This window comes from Triturus cristatus, chromosome 8 (assembly GCF_964204655.1).
Source record: "Triturus cristatus chromosome 8, aTriCri1.1, whole genome shotgun sequence".
Lineage (NCBI taxonomy): Eukaryota > Metazoa > Chordata > Amphibia > Caudata > Salamandridae > Triturus > Triturus cristatus.
The window spans coordinates 512,878,304-512,904,675 of NC_140591.1; positions in this window are offsets into that span (position 1 = coordinate 512,878,304).

Genomic DNA, 26,372 nt, shown 5'->3' on the forward strand with positions numbered 1-26,372 from the left:
TTGTAGTTCGGTCAGGTTTGTTATTTGATTTTAGTTATAGAAATATATTTTTCTTTCATATCTGGGTCATTTGAAAATTCATCATTAATTGTTCAGGTCGTACCTTTTAGCTGGGAATTAGCACCACATTTAGAAGCTGTCAACAGAGTTCCCTGTCCGCTAAACACCTGGTTTTCCCACCTCATTTAGAGACAGGTAGCCTCTAAGGTTTCCATTCCCTTTAGATCTATTAATGGGACGTTTCCTCTAATGGAGTAGGGGTCATTGGAGTGAGGGCATTACACTGCCTACCTATTTAGGGTGGACGATGTTTTTGCCTAAGTTTATAAACTGGAAGCCAAAATATTCCAATAGGCCAAAGTCCAATGTTGTGACTGCTGCAGGGTTCCTTGAAGTCAGATTCATTGTTGTGAGCCCCAATTGAAGCAGGTGCATGTGGAACCAAAGGTATTAGTGGGACAAATTTGAATTATTTAGTCTGTGATGTCACTTGCTAGGTTGGATAGATTGGATGCTTCTCCCTGGTCATTTGTTTAGTTAAAATCCCCCAGCTGATCAAGGCTAGTATGTGTAGCAAGCAGGACTCCTTCAACTGCTTGGAAAACGTATTCTAGTCAGACCCCCAGCCTCCAGCTCCTCAGGTAAGGCTTCTAGACTTAATGTCTCTTTCTTGTCTAAACTCCAGCTTGAACGAATCCTCTTCGACCAGCTGTGGTCTCTAGTTCTCTTCAAGCAGATGCTTCTTTAAGTGAAGTATTCTCAGCTCTAATACATTTCTGAGAAAATAGTGATTTAGGTGCCAGAACCATCCCGCGTACTAGCTAGTGATTAGAGAAATTCTACCACCCAATCCTATTTTTTCAAAGTTCCCTACCTCATTCTGCAACATTTCCTCTTTACCTTAGTGTACAATTGCTAGGGAGACCCTGTTTTAATATGGCAGAACCCTTTTGCCACCAGACAGGCTGTTCTTTAGTTCATTGGTGACTCCCCTACTTAGAAGGACTATCTTTCCCCTAACAGAGTCTAAACTGGTTCTCTCCATCAAAGTGACTAGTGCTTGGCTGTCTAGAGGATTCAGGTAATGAATAGCAGAAGCACTCCCAGGCATCTCCATGTCAAATTAGGTGGTACTAAGACTGTCCATTGTTATACCAACTGTTCCTGACCACTCCCAGACAGCTAGCCTCTGGTAAGTGGTCAGCAGTTAATGCCCATCTGTGCACAGAGGCAGGCTGTTGCTTCTTGACAAGCCATTACTCTCCCTGCTAATTAATTTGTATTTCAGCTATGTAAGGGATGAACGACAAAAAACATTTTGGGTCAAGTAACACAAAGTCATGATATTTCTGTTCCACTTACGTTATCAAAAATCATATTTTGCCATTAAGCGAAATTGTGAAATTAAAAAAGACAACGTTTAAGCATTTATATAACAGTTACCCAGGAGTCGATAGTAAACAAAGATTTTAATCCTATCTAGGCCACTTTAAGGAAAGTTAAGCAAAGCCTCACAGAGAAGACTCTTGGGTTTTATTTTACTTTCAGAGTGCATTATCCCTACTCTTTAGTGGACCCTATGATTATATTTCAGCTCTCTGGCATGTCTTCTTACAAGGCACGTATTAGGGGTGATCTATGAATGTATAAAGATATTTTTTTGATACAAAGCAAAGGCGCATTTCATTGCAACGTGTCACTGCAGTGCATTTAATATGAAGCTGAGCCAGAGCACATTGTACTCCTGGTAGACATATTTTATGTCATATATGTAAATGGTGGAAGCACACACTTCAGCTAAGAGTTAAATAGGCCATATGTGTAAAATCAATTTTATCAATGCCATTTGAGGGACAGAGCACACACACTGATGCATTCTTTAGTAATGGTAATGAGCATAGAGTCATAAAGCCAGCAAAAATAGGGTCCAGAGAAAAGTAAACTATCTGGCGTGACCATGCAGAAAAGGCAAATTTGGCATAGTATGCTATATTAATGTAGTGGTGTTCACATGCTGTCCATGTTTATGTAAATGAACTCACAAATAACTCTTTTAAAAACGTGTGTGTTTGGAGATGTAAAAAGGTCATCTTTAGCCTCATTCAATAATACATTGGCACATTGTGTCATTTTATCCTTAGAACTTCTCTACATAATAAAAATGCCACCGATGTACATTTGCTAAGAAGCTATTTTGTGTTAATATATGTTTCTATTTTAGGATATTTTGGGTGAGGTCTGAGCTTATAATTCATTCCTGGCTTCAAGAGTTACAAGAAAATATGAACCATAGATAAATGAAGCAATGATTGAGCTCTGGTGATGATAAGGCTATCATAGTTAATCAATGTCAATACACAATAATAAAGGCACGCTTTTAACCAATGATGAGGGAGTTCTCCTTCCAGTGTTTAAATTTGAAGATGCAGAACTGAATTTTTTCATATTTTTAAACCTGGCAATACAATGTATTCGAGTTCTAAATGATTTTATTTAATGTGATTACGTATTTTAGGCAACTGCAGAGGATAACATTCCACTAATATCGTGTCCTGATGTTGGAGAAATTGGAAGGTAAATGAGGAGATTTGAGACTTATTCCACATCAAAGAGTTACAATTATGCGGCCTTACAGAAGGTCCTGTAGTTGGTGATATTCTGACCAATGGAAACTGGAATTTCCACAGTAATGAAGCTTTGACAATGAAACTTTATGGATCACAATGTTTCTTCTAGTAGTGATGGAAATATAGTGCAATGTTGGTTGATAAGTGGAACTTCTGACTGGGTTGTCGTGCTGGAATTTGGTTACAATGAAAGTCGGACCTCACTTGTGAAGGAGCGGCCTGGGTGTGAAATTCAAGCCGCTCACGGAGTTTGTGGAGTTTTTCCCACTACGTGCTCCCCGTAGTATGCGAAGTACCGAAAAACTAGTGGAGCAGAGTTTTTTCCCTCTCTCGCGCTCGCCAACACAAGCAAGGAAAATGTTACTCCAGACACCCTCCGTATTGAGAAACCTTCCTTTCTCATTGAGGAAGCTGCCGCTCGAGTAGAACATCTGCTCAAGCAACGGAAAGAAACAGCGCCCTCTTGCGCTGCGCATGGTGCCGTTCACGCTGATTACCTAGCTCGGCACAAACACCCGGTGCTAAAAATGAGCATGAATGGCACGACCTAACACACTCGGCCGCTTGCAGAACTCTTCGTAACGCAAAACTCCACAAACTCTGCTCTGGCCTACTGAATGCACAGTAGGGGATGGATGATCCAGTGTAACTTGTACTGTGGATGGAGAAAAAGGTTGTTTTTATATTCTTATGGAGCAAGAGGTGCACCTCAGTGTTTTTAATTATCTGGATCCTACAGATAAGGAAGAAAGGGAAGACCAGGCAAGACTTAATCTAAGGAAGATGACTACACAGTCCCTTGCGAATTACCATTACATCTCAAAATGTATGGAGTAACTAAATTCTTTGGGGAGACTATGTAATGTCAGCTTCTAAGCAGAGGCCAAGGTTTTTGATGGAGAAGAACATTGATAGTGTTGAGAGTAAGATTGAAGAATGCTGGATCTAAGGACTGAAGATGGTGACTAGGTCTCATTTTTTACTCTATTAAGCTTCAGTCGAGTGTTGTACATTTAATAATGAGTTGCTATTATGCACTAATGTGCATGGTGACACATTGGATGAGGCCTGACAGCACAGTAATATAATGTGAATCAAACGTGACACAACCAATCAAATAAAAACTATTTAGTAACCATAGAGTCTTCCACAAACACCAAAAGGTCGGCACATACTTAGGGTCAAGGGGGTGTTTTACGGGCGGTCCAATGCAAACACCCACCCTTTAGGATGCAAAACCCTATCTACTAAAAATGAGAGACTGGGTTATGCATAAAAAAATAACGCTTTTTGAAACCAGGCGTTAAAAGGAGAAATGTTTTCAATTTTCCTTTCTTTTCTGACATTGTATGTGTGCTGCACTGTACAGCACACATTCAAAGTAGGAAAAGTTTTAGAAGTTGCCTAGGCATGGTATTTTGCACTGGAAGGGAACCCTTCCAGTAAAAAAAAACTTCCAGTACAAAAACCTATGCTAGGCTCTCGCATACACCCTTGCTCCATGGCACAAAGGTGTGTGTGTGTGTGTGTGTGGCACACAGCAGCAATATTCTGCACTGGTGCTAGGAAGAGGGGAGGAGAGTGCCATATCTGTGTCGATGTGGCCCTCTCCTGCTAACTCCCTGTCACGCATTGCAACGCAGCGCAGTATTTTTGGCTGCTGTGCGGCGTTGGGTGACAGTTTAGTAAATCTGCCCCCAAGGTGCTATACTGGTATACCTCATGCAAAGTAAAGCAAATAGCCAGTGCGTTTTATAAGCCTTTAGAATTTTGGTTAAACACAGATTACTGCATTACTTGAGAAAATCAAAGTTCACAGACAGTGCTTTGCCAATAAAATATCCCATTAAATTTTACTGCAATAACACCTTGTTTTGGAATGAGTAGTGAAAAGTTGTGATAACAATTTCAGGCATATTTTGTCTACAGCAATCCCTGCAGGATATGTAACCTGTTAAAGAATAACATTTTCTCAAACCTCTACCACGCAAGTTATGCACCGAAAATGTGAATAAAAAACAGCCGTAGTGCTATGTTGGTGCCATTTTTTGTTCTTTTGCATTTGCAGCACAGTCCCTGAGTCTAAATAACCATAAAGTCACACTACAAAGGGTGGCAATACTACGTGGAGTACACAGATGCACTATTATTTCATTCCTATATGAGCTCTAATACAGGAAGACCAATCAAAGCACTATACTGCTATTCAGCTAAAATCAAGTCTCAGCAATGCATGCAGTGCGAATGATTTTCAATGCTGTCCCTTACCAAATAATACCCCCCCACACACACAATTAAAAAACGGGGCCCCCTTGGGCTTGATTGGGAAATCTGTCAGTCTTTTGTACCAGACTCATGCACAAGAAATGTAATATGCTTCACCCTTCCCACAAACAATACCAATGCATGCACAGAATGTTAACAACGCCGCATTAAAATGCCCGCATTGCTTTTCTGTCAAGCACACGCTGGAGAAATGTGATGATGCTCATTAGGTTATTTCCCCTTCACCAGGCTTCATCACGCTCCATACATATCAGTTCACATTACAAATGTGTTTGCATAACACCCCCTCTTCCTGCAGGCTGCTGTACCAGCATGCCTCAAAACCTTCCATTGACCACATTCAGATGCCTTGTTACTGAACAATTGTTCTACTGAGCATTTAAACATTTATATCTGTCTACAAGCTGCAGTTCAGGCAACGTTTCCTCAGCTCTGCCTGAAAAAAATACACACAGGAGACTTTTCCTTTCAGCGAGTTCTAATTAGTCTACGGAGGCTGATGTCTGTGCAAAGCAATTTTAAGGATAACTTCCCTGAGCTGGTTCTGCTTTTCCCTGCTTAGCAGAGCGCACTACTTAAGACGCTTATCAGCTAACTTGCTGCTATTGACACTTGACAATCACCTGCCGCCTGTTCTCCAACCTATCAAGGGCTTGACTCGTTACCGCTATAGGATAAATTGGTGATTGGCCATGGACAAAGCAGATACCTGCTCTACTTTTTTGGTTTGCACACTGAAACATTTCTACAACTGCATGGCCCTCTGACAATTCAATTTTTATGATAAACCGTGTAGGTGGCAGGTAATAGCCTGCCTTATCCAGAAGCTCGGGACGGTGCTGAATTTTCAAACGGATCATTTGCACTGAATGGCCCATTTCTGAATGCTGGCATTTTTGTTTGAACCAAAATACACATATGCAACCTTGCCAAGGAATGTGTAAAAATCTCTCTATCTCTCTCTCTCTCTCTCTCTCTCTCTCTCTCGCTCTCTCTCTCTCTCTCTCTATCTCTCTGTCCACATTTCCACTGATTATTTTTTTGTTAAGCTCCTACTTTGGGCTCCGTTTGACGAACCTTTATGAAACTTTCCAAAACTAAGTCTCATCCACCTCAGCTTCTTTCTTGGGGGTTATCTTTCAAGCAGGATGTGAGAAAAAGAGGAGGATCCCAAAACGTGTTTTGCCCATTCATTTTTCCATGGCAAAGTTTTAAAAGCACAAGCAAAAACGGCTGAACGGGATTACACCAAATTTGGAAAAAAAGATAGATCTTGGTCCAGAAAGTGTGCTTTTTGTGATTTTTTGGAATTCCATTCAATACTTTTTGAGAAATTCAGGTCAAAATATATAGCTATTGCACGCTGTGGAGGGTTCAGAGAGCCACAAGATCTCTAGGTATTATCTGATTGGCTCCCACAACATCAACAAAAATGTGATGGCAGCCAGGACTCAGTCCCCTGTCCTGAAAAAACGGTGAGGTGAGGAGGTCAGATAGTGCTCTGTAGGTTTGACCATTCAGGAGTAAATCCTGACATGGTAGGCATCGAATTTGGCTGTGATAGCTGATGCTTTGTGAATGATGTTGCCTGAGTCATCCAGGCAGCTCATTTGCATGCAAGTGGCAGAAAGGGAACAAAGATGATGAAGAATTTTGCTTGTCTTGTCACCCCAGTGATAGATGCAACTTTGCATGGCTAGTCACACAATTTGTGTCTTGTTGACAAGGGTCTGTCGCAACAGGGATTTGGTATTAAGTGATGTTACATAGGAGGATTGGATTTGGGGATGTCGAGTTTTTCTGCTCCAATTCAAGCAAGTGCATTTTCCTGTCTGCAACCTTTTGTCAAGATTTCTGCTTCACCCCAGTGTGGTAACTCACAATTACGCCTCTCAATGTGGCCTTGAATGCATCCCAGTTAACCCAGTGTGAGGTGATGGTCCCTCTGCTATGGGACAGACAAGCATCAAGGTACCATCTTGGCCTAGATTGCCGTGGTTAGAGCTTCTGGGTGAGTTCAACTGGAATGTGATCAGACAATCCGTGGGGCCGGATGAGTGAGCCTATAACCCTGGCAGGGGTAGGTAGTAGTCAAGGTGAGAGGCAGCCCTGTGTACTCCTGAATAGAAAGTGCAGCCTTCGGTGTCAGGGTGGCATCTATCAGTTTCATATTGCCTAGGAAGGTGGCAAGGCATATCGGAGAGACCTGGGTGTGCCTGCTGTGGCAGACCTGTCCTTCACTTAATCATCCATTCCATAAACGGTTCAAACAAATTCTATAGACAGCGGGGGTAGTGCATAATTGCTAAGGAAGGAGATGTGTACCCCTTGTAGTTGACCTGAGACTACCACGTATCTCCCCCATTTCTGCCACCAGATCTTTGATTTCTGAATGGGGTGGCGGTGCAGAATAGGATGGTCAATCCATGGGACCATCATGTGGAACTAGTGTGAATAACCTGTGAAAAAACATACATAAGGGCCTATGGGTCATGCACCTTTCAGTACCACCTCCCCTTTTACCCTATCCAGGGGACCATTGATGATCCAAAGGAGGAGCTTCAGCTAGCCTTGGTTGACCGAGGTGCCTCTTATATCACTTAAGAGGAATGCCATGTGTGTAATTGCTTCTTTGGCGTGGCACAGAGGGCCAGAGTAGCTATATTATATAGCAGATAAGGCCTGTGTTTAAGTGTAGGAAAGTTGCTGGGCAGTGTGTGGAAAGTCCCCCACCCCCCCTTCCCAATACTTCAAAAAGTATATTTCAAGGGTAGCAGTAGGGACAACTGCCAACTGGGGAATTGAACTACTAAACTATACCTACCCTCCAACCCACCCTATCAAAGACTTAAAGCAACCCATCAACAAAACAATATTCAGTCTTCTCATGTATAACCCACGGTGGTGGAAAGTATAAGAATAACCTGGTCTGCAGTCTGCTTGCCCAGGGACAGAACACTGCAAAAAGCTTGCAGTCTATGGAGCTTCAGACATATTGATGAGGTGCCCGATGCCTTGGGTAGACACCCCTCACCTGGGTCCACTTGGCATCGGGATTATAAAGATGTGTGCGATTATAGGATGTAGTGGGTCTCCTGGTGGGTGCTCAGGTGTCAGGGACCTGTGAGCTCTCTCCATCAGGAAGCATGAATACATCTCATCTACCTGTACCTAGGATTTCAGCTACTGTGTGATGAAGTGTGTGGGCTTGAGCATCTCTGCCATTTCGGCAAAGCCCACCAAACAGATGTTGTTGTGCCTGAAGCAGCCCTTTGCATCTTTGGCTCAGCCCTCCAGTGTATGGAGCATTTTCTGGATTTGAGTGACAGTTTCCCAGAGTGTGCAAACAGTGTCATCCTTTTCAGTGATTCGTATTTCGGCCTCTGTGACTATATACACTGTGTTGCGTGAGCTACGGCAAAAGGAGCGATTGATTAACGCTGAGTTCCCTTATTTGCCCCTCAAGGGATGTTCTGGATTCCTGGATTGCCTGTAAATCATTGCAGATGAGTTTGTTGTGTGATCCTCATGGGATTGTGACAGAATGGTTACTTTTGCCCCAGGTCTCCAAGTGGATTTTTTAAAATTTATTGATGCAGCCTTGGCTGTCCTGTGGCGGCTGAGTATCTTTCTAAATGGTTCAGACTAGAGCAATGACAGTCGGGTTATGATGTGAACGTCTAACGGCAGGATTGTCACACCATTCCTTCCTCAGACAAGCCTGCCCCGAACTGTGCCCATGCAGTTGCTTCTTCAAGTAGATACCTTCCTCTCACTCTGGCACCCGGGTCACTGCACTATAGCATCAGTGGTGCAGCTGTTCTCCACTCGCACCTGTGAGTGATATTTCAGGGTGGCAGTGCAGAATGCACGGTCTAGTTTGGGCAAGGCCTGCTCTACTGCCCAACCACTGCCCAGCCACTCCTCAAGCAATGAGCAAACACTCTGCAAAAAGCCAGGCTGAGACCAAAGGCCGTTGGGGGGCCAAAGTGGTTCTCTCCTCCCCAGTGGGGGCCCAGGCCATCCTTTTCGGCAGTCTCACGGTGCACGAGTGTGGGTCATTGGCGAATAACCCAGGCATCTCTCCTGCCTCTGGCTGTGTGATGGCCTCAGGGGCAACCCCAAACAAGATTGTCATGCAAGTTGGTCACTCTCTGCAGCCCTCCTGCTCCTCACAGAGAGCATTTAGATCTGTGCTGCTGGGGGCTCTGCAGGCCAGTAAGCACACTCTCTGTGCCATCTCATGTCTCTGTTGGGACAGTCCCAGGTCGGGCGACGTGGCAGTCCCTCAAACTGGGTACCACCCTGCCAGGGCCCTCACATGCACTTTACTGTGTAGTTGCTCCTCTACTTCCAGCACCCCAGGTGCCATCAGGGACCTCCTTGTGGGCCCGAAACCTCTCCAGCAGCCAAACTGCAATGCTCAGCTGTCCTGCTTTTCTCCCGGTGGGCAGGTTACCCGCGGTGATTGGTCCCCACAGATAGCTGCCGATATCACCTTGGGCTGCAAGCCCACCACACTCTCTACCTCTGGAACCCCTCTAAACCAAGTTGCCACCATCAGGTAGGCCGTGCATTGGGCCGTACGGGGTCAGACAAGTTCCACAGGGCCAGTCCATTTCAGAGAGCAGTGCAAGTGATGTTGAGGTGTCGGCATCTCTCCCTCATCTCAGACATGCGGGACAATGTCAAATTTGGATGGATTTTTGTTGGACTGAATAGCAGAACTCAAAGCTTTGCATCCGCGATGTCCGACGGTCAAACCACGCCCCTTAGCTTTCAATGTTCAATCTAGGTCCACGGGCACTCTACAAACCTGGGTTTGAGAATTGCCTGCAGAATAGGGGTCCAGAGATCGCTAATGTTTAGTCTATTGAAGCACTAGGATACATCCTTTTAATTCCTTTTTTTTAAAACTACTAAACGATTTACACCAAACCAAGCAACAGCACTACCCTGAGTAAATTTCTAGCTTCATGCCACATTGCCTTACTTCTGCTAAAGTTTTCTTTCTGTAGCTGAGAGTAAAAATCCCTGTGGGGGTTAAAATGGAAAATGCTTCTTTTTAACCACCCCATTAAGTGTTCCCGCCCTTGATAGTTTTGCATGAAACACAAATATCATGAGAAAGCTAAACATAAGTGTCTGCCAAGTGTTGGGCAGATTGCTAAAACTGTGCCAAATGTATTAGCACCTAAATGAATTTTGACCCCCATTTAACTTTGGCCCCCTTCTCAGGTCTACATAAAACCTGACATTCCTGCACTAGTCTTAACGAGCAAACATCCTGTCAAATTTCATGCAAACTGATTAAAGAGCACTAGTGTTGCTAGCACATGAATTGATTTTTTGGCCACTTATTAATTCCACCCCGTTTGATGGATTTGCACAACTCTTCTCATAAATATGCTAAATGTCTGCCAAACATCATGTGGATTAGCTAAATTATTTCATATTTATTAGCAAATAAAGACATTTCAGTCCACCCTTGCTGTGCTCCCTTAGACGAATTTGCACAAATTTAGAAATTCCAAAAGAAAGCTAAAAATACTAACCATTTTTCAAATATTGTCCACATTTTATAAACTTGAAGCCAACTCAAAGATACACATTTTCCAACTGGCATGAGCTATCTCTAAAATGTAACATCTTCCTGCCCAGACTGGAACACATTTTAAATGCAAATTTCTCAAAAACTACTGAACAAATATACCAAAGCAAAGGCACTTTCTTGAGTAAAGTCCTACTTACATGATAAGTTTGGTGCCATTACTTTCACCCTGTTTTTCCTGTATTAAGGAACAAAGCATCTTAAGGGAGGTACAATGGTAAATGTCGCTTTGAGACTCACTTGATGGATCTATACTGAGCCTCCCACGTGGAACCAAACCTGGATGTCCTTTTTTTTTTTACCTTTTTGTCCAGATTCATTAAATGACAATTAAGATAATAGGAAAACAAAAAATGCCTTTTCCAAACAAACTCTGACTTAATTATAACTACACACAAACTTTTACTTTCTGCTGTGAAAAAAAGATATATACTCTTATACCTATATTCATTAAGTATAATGTTACTTTAACTTTTGGTTTCTTCAGTGAATTTCTACGTTTGTAAGAAAAAGAGACTCTTTTTTATCAAACTTAATTATAATGTTATTTTAACCTTTGGTTTTTCAGTGAATATCTAGGATTTTTAAAGTGAATGTTGGAAATGGCCCTTTTTGCAGGGTTATCCCTAAACTTCTTGCTTTTTCCTCCTATTTTTTCCTAACCTGTTTGTGTTGGTTTTAGGACTCTGGGCACTTTCCCACTGCCAATCAGTGCTAAAGTGCATATGCTCTCTGTATAACCTATGTTATGGATTGGTTTTTTCCATGATTGACCTATTTGATTTATGTGTCAGTCCCTAGTAAATTGCACTGCGCGTGCCAGGGCCTATAAATCAAATGCTGTTGGTGGGCTGCAGCACTGGACTGTGCCACCCATGTAAACAGCCCGTAAAGTGTAACTCTGGCCTGCCATTGTAGAGCTGTGTGCAGCCTGGGGCTGCCATGTCGACTTGGCAAGTGCACACACTTGCCAGTCCCTAAACCTTCCCTTTTCTACATATGAGTCACCTCTACAGTAGGCCCAAGGTACCCCTGTGGGCAGGGTGCATAGTATGTGAAAGGTAGGACATGCCCTGGTGTGTGTGGCATGTCCTGATAGTGAATTACAGCCTACTTTGTTTTTCACTATTGCAAGGCTACCAGTTTCCCATTGGCCAGAATGGGCAGTTTGATTATAACATCCTATAATCCTAACTGACCCGGGGAACACGGTAGAAATTCGAGTTTAGTATGCCTGAATTCGGAATGATAAAATACATCTTTTAGTGAAGATGGGTTTAACATTCTGTGTTTGAAAATACCACTTTTAGAAAGTAGGTAGTTTCTTGCCTAACCATCCAGCCTGCCTCTGCTAGCTTGTGTATTGTCTGTCTGGTTTGTGAGTGACAGGGGCTGGGGGAGACTCTAGAAGAAAGGGTGAGTCAGCACATGGCTGAATAGACCTATCTGCACATAGATGGGTGGGAGTCACACCTCAGTCTGAATAGGGCTGTGCCTGCCTTCCACAGTTCTGGCTCCACCTCCTGTGGTGCGTCTGATGAACCTGGCCTACACTGACAAAGGAAGAAGGTGCACACTGGCAGAATGCACCCAGAACTAGTTTGAACTAGGTATAGGACCCTCTCCCTGCAGAGGACAAAGGATTTGGTGGTATAAATATTGGGGCCCAGACCCCAGAACTTTAGATCACTTCTGAACTAAGGAACCTGCCAGGAAGAAGGACCAGGAAAGCTGGAGGAGGGGTACTGCTCCTATGCTGCGTGTTGAGGGGTTGGCCTGCAGTGGTTGCTTCTGTCTTGGTTAGGGAAATGACTGGACTGTGCTTTCATCATCCTGCTGTTAAAGTTTTCTCCAAGGGCTTGAAGTAGAGCTTGCCTCCTGTTGGAAGTCTCAGGGATAGAAAAGACTTCAGAGCACTCACTGGAATCAAGGAACCTGCCAAGAAGAAGAGCTGGAAGAGCTGTCAGGAGGAGTACTGCCCCTTAGCTGTGTTGTTGCTTTGTTGGGTTGGCCTGCAGCTGCGGCTTCTGCCTTGGGCAGTGAAAGGACTGGACTGAACTTTCTCTACTTGTGCTGAGTATCTCCAAGGGCTTGAGGTAGTGCTTGCCCCCTGTTCAAGAAGTCAAGGGAACAGCAAAGACTTCAAGCCCAATGCCGTCTATGACGCCGCTGCCGACTCCATGTCCTGAAGGCACCACAGAGGGCACCGCCGCACCGCAACCCTGGTCTCACCAACGACACCTGCCGATGCCACCACGAGCCGCTGCTTGCACCGCGACCTGTGGGCACGGCACTCCGCACCGCCTCGCTTCATGCCGGAGCTAAGGCACCGTGGAGGGCACTGCCGCAACACCGCCTCGCGACCCTGGTCTCACAGACGACACCTGCTGACGCCGCCACCACGCTGCTGCTTGCACCGTGACCTGTGGGCACCGCACTCCGCACTGCCTCGCTTCACGACAACGCCTTGGTTTCGCCGATGCCGCCGCTCTATGCTGGAATCAACGCCGCTGCTTGCACCGTGGTTCGAGGGCACCGTTCTTAAAGTTACACAACACACCTCCCTCATCCCGCACCGCAGCCTCGGCCTACCGATGCCGGTGCTATCCACTCCAGTTCGTCAGCTGACAACAGTGCTTCAGTAACGACGATGCCGCTGTTGCACCGTGACCTGCCAGCACCGTGACGAGCACCACCTTCATCTCACATCACGACCCTGGTCTCACTGACGACGCCATTTGACACTGCTAGACCTGAGGGCACTGCATGCCGCACCGCAGCACCCGACGCCTGCCGATGCCAGCGCTCCTGACTTCACCAGAAAGGAGATCGATCTGCAATGCGTGTGACTTTGAGGGCCCGACGACTCCTGCACCGACCCCTGGAACCAATGCCTGCGGACGCTGTGTTTTCGGAAACTCAACAAGAGGTCATCGCGCCCTACATTTCTGAAAGGTACTGTTTGCGGGATTTCCCGACACCGTAGCTGGCCCGCGACGCCGCGGTCAGCCAGAACTGCTTGGATTTGTTTGTTCACGATGCCGTGATAGCCCCGGACAGAGCTATCAACATCAAGGAACTGTGTTTTCAACACATCTTTGCAATTTAAAGACATCTTGCAACGCATCTATTCTTAAAGTACTGTATTGAGGATTTTTATCGTTTTGGTCTTGTGTTAAGTATATAAAATATTGGATAGTTTTCTAAACTGGTGTGGTGTCCTTTTGTAGTGCTTACATTGTATTACTGTTGGTTATGTGCAAATGCTTTACACACTGCCTCTAAGTTAAGCCTGACTCCTCATGCCAAGCTGCCAAGGGGGTGAGCAGGGGTTATTTAGGAGTGTAACTCCCTTACCCTGACTAGGAAGAAAGGTCCCTCCTTGGACAAAGGTGCAAGCCCTTGCCAACTAGAGACCCCCATTTCTAACAGTGAAGTAATAGTTTATTGCCAAATACAAAGCCACCCCCTGCCTGATATGGCTTTTGGTAGTGTGCAGCGTGCAGTGGGAGGTTAGTTGCAGGGTCTAGCATGTGGCCAAGCCCTGTGGCAAACCCCCACAGGTAGCCAACCCCACACTGTGCATGGGTTTTGGCTGTGCACAGCAGGGGGTTACCAACAGGACTTAGCCTGCAGCCATGCCATGTAGCCAACCCCACACCACTGCGTGTACTGAAAGGCAGTGCATAGCATGATGTTGGCTGTTTGCAGGCGGGGTCAGCTGCCTCTGGTGTGTTGGCCAAAGGATCTGGCTTGCAGCCAGGCCCTGAGTCCAACTCCCTGCAGGCAGAAACCCGGAGCCAGCCAACTCCATGCTGCACACAGCCTTTGCTAGTGCATTGCATGGGGTTAGCCACGGGGTCTGTGTTGTTTCCAGGCCCTGCTTCCAACTACCTGCAGGCAGCCAACCCCACACTGCTCACAACTATTAGCTGTGTGCATCAGGGGGTTGATCCCAAAATTTGTCCTGCCACCAGGCTCTGTGGCCAAACCCTCAGCAGGCTGCCAATCCCACATCATGCACAGCATTTGCAATTCACAGTGTAGAGTTGGGCTTTGGGCCCCGGGGATACCATCCCTTGAGGCCAAAACATATAAATTAAGGGACACTTAATTGGCCCAGGGAACTTATTCCCCGGGCCAAATAAAATTAAACAGAAGAGGCATGCAACCCCCCTCCCTGAGCCTTAATAGGCCCTGAGGACCATTACCACAGGGTCAAATACAATAAAAAATGGGAGGGCTGTGCAGCCCCCCCTCCCCGAGCCTTCTTGGGCCCCAGGGATCCCATTTCCTGTGGCTAAAACATAAGGGCCCCCTCCCTGAGCCTAATTAGTACCAGGGAATCCCATCCCCTCACGTCATACCAAAAATGAAGGGGGGAGGCTGTGTGGACACCTTTCCTGAGCCTCATTAAGACCAGGGGACCCCATTCCCAGGGCCTTATGTATTTTAAAAGAGGGCTTACATGGCCACGCTCCCAGAGCCTCATTAAGCCTTGGGGACACCATCTTTCAGGGCCTTATTTTTTTTAAGGGAGGAGGGGGGTCCCCATCCCCAGGAGATTAAGTACTTTAAAGGGAAGGGGGACACATGACCCACCTCCCAGAGCATCATTAGGCTCACATATTCAATCTACCTGGATGTTTGCTTCCCAAGTCATTGATATATTTATTCTTCAATTTTTGCCCCTGCTTAATCCGTTCACCTCCTCTCCTTGTTGGGGGTACACTGTCTATGTGAAAGACTGATAATACATTTGAATTAGACTGGTGTTCATCTCTAAAATGACATGCCACAGGATTGGTGGGGTAATTCCTGAGTATAGCCATTAGATGCTCCAAGATCCTTTTGTGAACTGGGAAAATGGTGCTGCCCACATATTTTAATAGACAAGACGTACACACTGTGGTTAGGGTTACCTGCTAAACTCCTTTGTATAGTGCATTCTCTGCCAGAAGTGATGATATACTCGCTAACATATCCACTGTATCTGCATGCCTTGCAATTCCCACATTTAACAGTTTCCCTCCTTGAACTCATCCACTTAGTAGTTACTGGGGGTTTCAGGTAAGTTGGCTAACATGTCCCCTATGGATCTGTACTTCCTTAGGTAACTGAAATATGTGGTCCTACCTTACCACCATTTACTTTGCCATTTCTAATGATTTTCCAATGGTTGTTCATTATTTTGTGTATCTGCACAGATCTGCAATTAAATGCGTTACTTAATCTGGTCACCTGTGGGTTTAGTTTCTTTAGATATATGTGAGAACAAGAGAGAATCTCATGTTGTGTTCCTGACTTTTCTCTTGCCTGATTTATTGCCTTTTGGAGTAGCCCCTCTGTCTGAAACATTTGATCACATTTCCGCACTCAAGATCAAACACTTGTGGGGTGCTGAAATTTCACTTAGCTTTAACTAATTCAGCATCTGAAATACTCCGTTTTTGCTTACTTGGTCATTAACTTCTGGCACTCAAAATGCAATTCCTTACAGTCTGTTTCCGAAACAGGGAGGTATGCTGAATCCCCTCCTCTGCCTGTACTCTGATACTTAGAAAATGATGCAATCATGATGTTTGGTATGAGTTTATATTGTTTTTCCTGAAAGTCCTGATAAACTCCTCCGCCATGTCTGTTACCCCATCTCAGATAACAAAAGGTTTGCAAATATATGTGGTTAACAAGATGATGTGAAATTTGTAGCGTTCCCAAGTGGGAGTCAAGACCACATGTTCTTCCCACCAGCCCTTGCTCAAGGGACTGTCCCCAATCTATTAAAGATGGTGGAAGTTGTCCCCATCCTTAAGAAACCCAGCCTTGACCCACTAACACCTGGTAGTTACCGCCCCATCTCCTTGCTACCCTATCTAAGTAAGGTCTTAGAAGCTCCTGTCACCACCTGCTTTAGTTCTTTTGTAGAAAAGACTCACTACCTAGATTCCCACCAGGCAGCCTTTAGACCTGAACACTCCACCGAGTCCGTTATATTGGCAGTGATGGATGAACTGAGAAGGAGGGCCAATCAGGGTACTACCCAGGCCCTGGTGCTTCTCAACCTGTCAGCTGCCTTCGACACGGTCGATCACCATCTTCTGATCGACTGTGTCGGTCACGCAGGGATCCAGGGTCTGTCTTTGAAATGGACTGCTTCCTTTCTTAGCAATCGCTCCCAATCAGTACGCCTGGCCAGCTTTAGGGCAGAGCAAAGGAAATTGACTTGTGGGGTCCCGCAGGGCTCTTCCCTTTCACCCTTACTTTTCAATCTGTATAAACTTCCCTTGGTTTTGGCTCTGCGTAAAAGAGAGGTCGTAGTCTTTAATTACACTGATGACCTTCAGTTGGTATTTAACATCGACACTTCTGTATCATCTGTGTCCAGCTTCCAATCTACTATGAATTTCATCAGGGATTGGATGAATACCAATTAACTTATGTTAAACCCAGACAAAACGGAGCTGATCCTTACTGGCGGGCGGGCTAATCCCTGGAATTCCAACTTTTGGCCACCGCCACTAGGAAGTCCCCCCCTTCCAGCTAGCTCGGTAAAAAGTCTGGAAATTATTATCAGCCATGATTTAACCATGAAGGCTCACATTAGCTTGGTGGTCTCTGCGTGTTTCTTCCATTTCCGCAGAATTCGGAAAATCAGCAGATTTCTTTCCACCACAGCTCTGACCCAAGTGGTTCTTGCCTTGGTCATCTCGCGTATTGACTACGCAAACTCTCTGTATACTGGCATAACGGCCTACCAGTTACATCGGCTACAACTGGTCCAGAATCAGGCCGCCAGGGTCATCTTTGGTCAGCCTAAACATCGGCATTTGAGTCCACTGCTGAAAAGCCTTCATTGGCTTCCTTTACTCCAATGCTGTCTGTTTAAGTTGGGCTGTATCATCTATAAAGCCCTTTCAGGACGCGGGCCCATTTTCATTGCCTCCAATGTACAGCGGTACATCCCCTCCCGTGACCTACGTTCTTCAAAGAAAAACTTGCTGGTCTCCCATTCTTTTAAACGAAAAAAACATGGAGGTCTTAGATATACGACCTTGGACCCCAGTTCTGGAACTCCCTTTTCCCAAATCTGCGTTCCGCCGAATCCTACGCCAAGTTCAGGAAATTACTTAAGACCTGGCTATTCACCCAGGCATACAATTGAAAACCCACTCACTATTTTGTAGCTGCTGCCGTCCTCCCTTAGCGCCAAGAAACCGTTTGGTGAACGTGCGCTCTATAAATCATCTTTAACCTAACATAGCATAACAGCCCTTGAACAAGTTTACCTGGGAGCAAAGCAAGTGCCCAATGTAGTGGTTGAAATCTGCCTGTATTATTGATTGTTAAATTGAAAACAATTGTGAGCCAAACAAAACCTGATCATCTCTAGGAGCATATGATTATGATAATAGTATTGGAGGTGTCTGCTCTTAAAAAAAATATTTACAGGAAGCAATGCTATAGGTATGTTGAATGCTTGTATATAAGGATCCCCATCTACTGTGATCAGTGGGAAAGGCTCTTCCCAATGTATATCTATTATCTTACAGATAAAATATGTGGTATCCCTACAGTGAGATGGGAGGCTGATTACAAATGGGAGCATGAAATTATTTGTGTATTGAGAAGTATTTTCCAATATAGTGCCAATATAAGCCAAATTTTGTCATTTCTCAAGATGTTTATGTACATTTGGTAAAAGATAAAAAACAGGCATAGTAGGTCTTTCCGTTTTAATAAATAGGTTTTCCTCATGGTCAAGAAGCCCCATGTCATTCCATTCCCATAGTAAATTGTGATAAGTGTGGATGGCCTATGTATTAGGAAATACTAATTTGTTCATAACATGTAGTAGCCAATAGTTGTCGATGAGCTTCTTCTCCATACTCCAAAGGACCAAGGGGCATATTATCAAGCCAGGCGATAAAATTATCGCCGCTTTAGCGGCAAAAAACTGCCACTAACACGGCGATAATGGGCTTGATAATATGCTCTATGGAATTCCAATTGAAGCCCATGTTAGATGTGAAGGACATCTAACATGGGTTTCAATTGGAATTCCATAGAGCATATTATCAAGCCCATTATCGCTGTTTTAGCGGCAGTTTTCTGCCGCTAAAGCTGCGATAATTTTATCGCCTGGCTTAATAATATGCCCCCAAATGCCCATCCTTCTCCGATGGTTTAATAACTTATGTTTGTGTCTATCTGTAAGGATCTGATTGCTGATCTCTGTCCCTTTGTGATATTCCTTCCCCATAACACCTACTTCCTCGAAAGACTGTTACTCACTTTCTGTACTACAAGTACATGATATTTGTAAATATTACCCCTAGTTGTAATGGAGTTGTATTTGGAGGGAGGTCTAAAGTAACAATGATCATATATTTAATGACCTCAAGCCCCATATCCAGAATGCATTGTCTTTCTTCAACATTCCAAATTCCTCCCCCATGTCTAGTGTGTACAGTGATCTAAGAAACTCAATGTCATCAAGAGAAAGGTGTAAGTTGGTGCTGGTATTATTGAAATGATCTAATTCATCATGCTCTGCCCCCTTACGCGTTGTAACAAGTTTCAGCTTCTGAAAAAAAGAAACAGATCCACTCTAAAACTTTTCAGAACCTTGTGGGTGACGATACAGGCTTTACTATGTTTACAAGGCAGAGTTGAGTCACTTAACGTGGCTTAACACTGCCTTTTAAATATGGCACCCTTTCAAGCTAGACTTAGCGTGAAAGGGGAGGGCAATGGGTGTTGCTGTGGGCTTTTCTTTGCAACACCCATTTATTTTGACACAACGCCATATTTAAAAGGGCAGCGTAAATATGGGTTAATACCAAAATTAAGACCAGGGAAAAGCTGGTCTTACCCTGGCAAAACAAGGAGAAATGTTTATTTTATTCTTGTTGTTGCTGTTTCCATGTGTTATACTTTGTGTAGCACACATGGAAACAGCAAAACACCAATGATGTGTTATGTACAGGAAGGTGTCCCTTCCTGTACATTGAGCAGCACACATAGAAGTTACAAAACTGCATTTAAAGATTGTTTTTGTGCAGGAAGGGACACCTTCCTGTACATGAACATTCTTCCCCTCAAAGCAGACATATGGTGCAAGGGTGGCTGCATTGGCGCTAGGTATCTGAATTTAGCACCAGTGCATGGAGAAATGCAGGACAGCACCATATTCTTCCAAATATGGTGTAGCCCAGCGTTTCTAAAGTGACAAAGCGTGACATTAGCCTTCTTGGCTTAACGCCACGCTCCACCACTTTATTTGTAAATATGCCCCATAGTCTGGAAATAATCTGGGCAGAATGTCAGAACCAATTCTAGTACAGGTTTCTCATTTTCTGTTAATACATGGTCTGACAGCTTGATAATGTTAAGGGTATTCTCATCATGTGTCTCAGTCAATGCAGTTCCTTCCGTAATGCCATCCTGTTCCCAAGCAGTGTGATGTCCATGCAGGTATCCACCACCCCTGCACCTCGTCCTTTTCATTTGTTTTCTCCTCTTCCTCTTGGCCTTCCAGGGCCTTGCTTTACCTCCAATAGTTTGTCCTGCTGTAGGAAGTGAAACTCAAAATAAAAATTACCCATTGGAGTCATTCCAGCAGTGCTGTTGCCAGCTTCACTGGAGTCCGAGTTTGACCTGATCTTCTCTGCTAGATTTTTGGACAACATTGCTTGTCCCTGGTTCAGTTCCTTATGGACTCAAACCTTTTGGCAAATGTCAGGATATATCCCTGGCCATAATCCCTCCTCCCCCTGTTAAATTTGCTTTTTTTCTGGGATTTGATATCTTATTTCTATTTTTCCAATGCTGTTTCTAATTCACAGAAGGTTTTGCCCACAAATCCTTTCTCATAATTAACTCACAAGTCCTCCTTCAAGATCTCAATTTCCTTACATATTTGTTCTAACTCCCACTCAGTTATTTTTTGAGCAGTTGCATCATGGTTTTACTTGTGTCTGCCGTGAGACCTGCCCACTCCTCAAATAATCTGGGTTTCGGATACTGCTATGATGGTACAAGAAAGACACTCAGTCCTCTTGGAACTCTTTCCATCTGTATATAATTTCTCAGAGAGGAGGCCTCCCACCATATCCTAGGCTCAGCTCGGAGTTTTTCCAGTTTTGACAATTTGTTCTTAAAGGTCACATGGGAACCCTCTATGTTTGTGCACTCACCTTCAGAAGGCTCACTTCATCATTGGTATTGAAATCCTCCATAACTGCATCTTTGAGTGATGTAATGTGTTGTACCATGCTTCAGTCATCATATCCGTAAGAGTAAGCAAAGGTAGAACAACTCACTCTGCATGGGGCAGTAGCCAAAGTAGTCGAGCGCTTTCACAATATCAAATTACTGGGGGGACTAACAGTATTGGAATACCATTTTCCAGTTTTACTAAAGGATCTTGGAGCATGTTAGGCCTATACGCAGGAATATGTCACCGTTGTGGAAGAGTAACCTGTCCACTGAAATCTAAATCAGGCTGCACCTATCCTGTAGCATGTCATTTAAGAGAGGAACACAAGTCTAATTCAGATTTTATTTCATTCTTTGTCACAGACTGGCCCTCCAAAGCAAATAAAGGAGGTGACAGGATTATGAAGCTGTTTTGAGACAGAAATGTCCTTAAAATGGCAATGGACGTTTACCCCTTTACTGAGTGCCCAAATGTATTGTTGTCTGGATCCCTCATGCGTGTGCACCATGACTTAGGCCTGTCCCACAGATCACAGTCTTGTTGGGTTGGGAGGGGGGGCCCAAAGCGCTACCCATATAGTGGTGGAAGGCTACATCTTTTCCCAGGAAATAAGCAGCACAGGAGCAGTGGTGCCAGCATTTTTTGTAGTGATCAGTAGGAGTGAACAGGTCATTTTCAACCTGTTTCACTGGAGTGAGGCCTACATTTTCACTCACTTTTTACAGCTCCTCTGTTGTGTGCTTATCTCACCCTTGGCCTACGTCAGTGAGATGTGAAGTGCTGTGCAGAGCAGCAGTAGTGTCGCTGGATGCAGGTGTGCCTGGGAAGGGTAAAATATACGGATAGAGCAGTGATGAGCAGTGCGTGCATGGTGAGTGAATGTACTGAGTGTATATGTACCTGTGAGGAGTACAGTACATGAAAGATGTAGTGCTAGGCAGTGTGTGCATGATGAGTGTATGTACTGAGTGTATGAGTACCTGCGAGGAGCACACTACATGAAGGGTGCTGTATTGTACAGTGCATGGATAATGCGTGTGCTGACTGTATGAGTGCCCGCAAGTGGCAACACAAAAAAGCTACAGTACTGAGCGGCGCAAGTAAAGTTTATTTGTGTGCTGATTGTATATGTGTCTGTGGTGGCACAATACATGAAGTCAACAGTGCTGGGTAGCGTGTGTGCATAAATGGAGGGCAAGTGTGCCTGTAATGATAAAGTATATGTGGGGCCCTGGGTTCCATATTTGCATGCTCAGGCCTGCCTGGTGAAGTCATGAGGAGGCAGAGGAATCCCCTACACACATTTGTGTACTGATGCATTCCGATAAGCTGGGTGAGTCACACAGGAGAAGGGAGAGCGAGAATCCCCAGGTACACTTCAAAGGGTGCTCTTTGATTCAGTGAGAGATCACAAGGAAGGAGCCTGGACACATATCAGGGATTGAGATAGTGCTGATAAGAGAATCATAAAGAGTGGAGGTGGGAGCCCAAGATTAACCTTGTGATGCATATATTACTGTGGCTGACAACCAGGTGTGAACTCCAGTCACTCCCAAGGCCTGTGTTTTGGCACTATCAGCTTTGGAGCCTCTCCTGCTGACAGGAGGCTTTTCAAGAGTTAGTGGGAGAGGTAAAATATGTATATACCGTAAATCACATTTGGTGTTTGGAAATGGGCAATGAGAAATGGAGATTGAGACCCCAAAAATTGTCATCTGACAAACAGCCAGACTGTCTGAAAAGGAGAAGCTCTGTAAGACTTCTGCCAGTGACCTGGACGGGGGGCCTAGGCCTGCTAGTCTCCCTACTGGGTGAGGAACATCATTGAGGGAAACCAAGAGCACCTGCTCTGAAGTCTGGAGCACATGTGTATGCCTGCCTGCTTGGCAAGAGTTGTGTGCCTTGTGAGAAAGAGGAGAGCACTGGAGGGGCGAGGTCCAGTCAGGAGTCCTGTTGAGTGGACTCCTGGTGCAAGGTGTGAGGGGATAGCTATAGTACCGATTGGGTTGTTGTCCATGTGCAGGCTGAAGTTGGTGATCCCCGTATGCCAGGAACGCCAAAGTATGTGCGATGATTTAGAAGCGACCCCATATACAATGAAGGGCCACAGCGGTAAGGAATGCTGTGTGGTAAAGTCGAAGCCCTGTGTTGCGGTGGGGTAGAACCTTATATGTCAGGAAGGGCTGCTCGGAGTAATTGTGCTATGTGAAAAGGGAAGGAGCCAGTGAACTCTGAGCAGTAGTGACCCATAGGTCACCGGGAGAAACAAGGACTGCGTCCGACCTGACCATGCGGATCGAGTGAGGACACTATGAAATGATCACTGTATCAACAGGGTCAAGTTCCAGAGCATTGGAAGTACTGTTCCTTGGGGAGCATTGACACTCACCCAGCAGGAGGAGTACACAAACACCTCTTATCACTGCTGAAACATTACTGCGTAGGCTTAGAGGAGAGCCTGAGCCTGCCAAGTGCTGCTGCAACACACATGTACAGCCAACTCTGCTGAGCAGGACCGGAATGCTGCAACGTCCCTCTCTGCCAGATCGGGTAATAATCATGTTGGGTTTTCCAAGCCCTGGGGTTCTCGCTGCTAAAAGCCCTGTGGTACCAAGGCACTTTTCACTGTAATCGAAGAGTCAGAGTGGTCTCTATAAGTTGAAGGCCTACTAGTGAGCATTCCCTGGATGCGGCCACACGTGATGGAGGATACCCTTGATCACATTGTGAGGAATGGGTAGTACAGAGACTTGCAATGAAACACTAGACCCCCGACAACAATAGAAAAATGTGTTGCTGCAGGTGAATGCTGTAACTTTCCTTTGAATGCTTAGAGTTAGAAATAAAGAAAATATTTGTTATAAAAGTAAGTGTTTGACTAGACATTGATTTATTGCTGCTGCTGCATACTCTTTGAGTTATAATCAGTGTTCATTAATCTGTATCCACACCTCCCTCCCAAGGGAGCATTGGACTGTTCTTCACATCTGCCACTGAGAGTTAAGTACAAAATGAGTACTTGGCCCAGATGAGAAGGATCTTTAGTAAGCCGGCCCCAGGTTATTAGGAGTAAAAGGCCTCAGTCCCCATGGTTGGGATTAGAAGCCCAATGTATTCTGACATATGGAGTGCAAATGTCTCATTAATTTGGGAAGCAAACATCCAGGTGGATTGAATATGTTGGAGTAACTGGCTATGCATAAAGGATAACTGGAGAATTTAACATGTGAATCTACATATTAGTGAGATGTCGACATTTCATGGCAAGCATTATTATAATTCAGATGTACAGATTGGACATAAGTTTGGTTCCACAGCTTCATATATTAATTTTTTTAATGGAATTTATTTGCACTCAGATATTGGCATATATACAAATCTTTCAAATGATGTAAAAGTGGAACTTAAATGTAAGCAAATTAAGCATTCATGTTCCGGTGAGTAGCTTACACCAAACAGGTCTGAACTCGGGTGAGTCGAGTTAGCTATTAATTATAGAACAGCCATACATACATTTCTAAGCATCTTGCTGTTTATAGAAATATGAATACAAATATCTACCATATCTATTATGTCACAAGTAGAGTGGATATGTCGTTGTGTGACAGAATTTGTTGATGAAGACAAATGATGTAAAAGTGGAACTTAAATGTAAGCAAATTAAGCATTCATGTTCCGGTGAGTAGCTTACACCAAACAGGTCTGAACTCGGGTGAGTCGAGTTAGCTATTAATTATAGAACAGCCATACATACATTTCTAAGCATCTTGCTGTTTATAGAAATATGAATACAAATATCTACCATATCTATTATGTCACAAGTAGAGTGGCTATGTCGTTGTGTGACAGAATTTGTTGATGAAGACTTGTCATGGTCTTGCAGAAAGGTTGATCTACATGTTGGTTTAATTTCTTGTTTAACCGGTGCTAGGTACAAAATAAGATTAACAAAGACATTACCATAGAAATTAATGCAAAATTTGATGTCCTATAATTTCGATGCTTTTTGTTTTCTGTATTTTTTAGGTTTTCCCAATTCTTGTTTGTAATTGTTGTTTGATTCAATTTTTCTTGTGAAAGACAGTTTAGGTTTTGTAAAAATTGGATATTCACGAAGATGAGGAGCGCATTTCTTTAGCAAACACTGCTACTGCCTGCATAAGTTCTTGTCTCATTGAAATCAATAATGTAAAATCCTATCAGCTTTTTAATACAAGACAGAGGAACATATACCGTTCCCTCTTAGAATTCTGCAGAGCCAATGTTAATTAGTGCATTATCTAAGCTTAGTCCTTGTGATTTGTGCATTGCTACCACATCAGCCATATAAAGAGGAAACTGTTATCTTTGAATATATAAATCTTTGTGAAGTAAGAATCTTGCTTAATACCGGGTGATTCGTTGTAGATGTTCAATGTGGTGAAATGTCACCACCATGAATGTAATCTCTATGTTTTCCACTACAAATCCTATGGCTCTATTTACTAGTCCTTCATCTACATCTAAATTTTGATGCAAAAGAAGATAACCCAGATCAGTTGACTGGGGGTGAGTGTTTGATTAGCTCAAACGTTCCGTCCATCATCCCCTTTGGTATCGATTAGTCTGTGATTCTCTACTTTATCTTTAAAAGGGAGACATACAATGTTCTTTTCCCAGATGTAGCATTTCATTATTTAATTGAGCACTCTCTTCAATGGTTGGTATTAAAAAAATCATGTGTTGTGATTGCAAAAGAAGATCTTCAGCAGGTAAATTATGGTTAGGAAACAGTTTACTTGTATTTCGTTTTCGTTCCTTGAGCATAATCTTTTCTTTGTTTGTCACAATACCAAGGGGTCTTTCAATATTTCTTCATATTCTTCATTGTTAGCTAGACTCACATTCTGTGTTAGTTCTCTGTACATGAAATGGACATAAACATTCACATTGCCTATACGTCTCAAACAATTCTGATTTTGATCCTGCAAATGTTTTTGGAAATCGGTTCAACTTGTACAGGTGGTAGCTTAAATACGTCTCCAAAAACAATGAAATGTTTCCCTACAAAGAGCACTTCATAATATGTTCTGAGTACCTCTTGCTTATGCAATGAACAAACACCACCATTAAGTTGGATACCTTGCTTACTTCAGCTATGATGTAAACTTTTAATTATTTTAGAACTCTTCCAAGTTCTTTGCATGTATCAAAGTTCAATTTTAAGTATTCTTATTTGTTATTATGGCCCTCGGGCTGTAATAGAAGATGCTTTTAAGTAATTCCTTGATTATTAGTTCCAGCTCGGCTGCTCTCACATTGTACTGTAGGATTAAAAGTAGTAGTAGTATTGACATAATCAATTTTCATGTAGTAATTTCTTTGATGTTATGTGCTACTAAGTCAGTGGGATCCATAGCTGCACAAGATAAATCTGGGGTTGTAACTTGATGCTATAAGTATTAATTACTTGAATAAAAAAGCTTTTCTCAGTTCCAACTTGGCTGCTCACATATTGTAATGTAGGTTTAAAAGTAGTAGTAGTATTGACCTAATCCAGTTTAATGTTGAAGTCCATGATCCACTGACTGTTTTATGTTGTTTTATATTTGTAATTGTTTTTGATTTAATTATACTAAGTAATCCACAT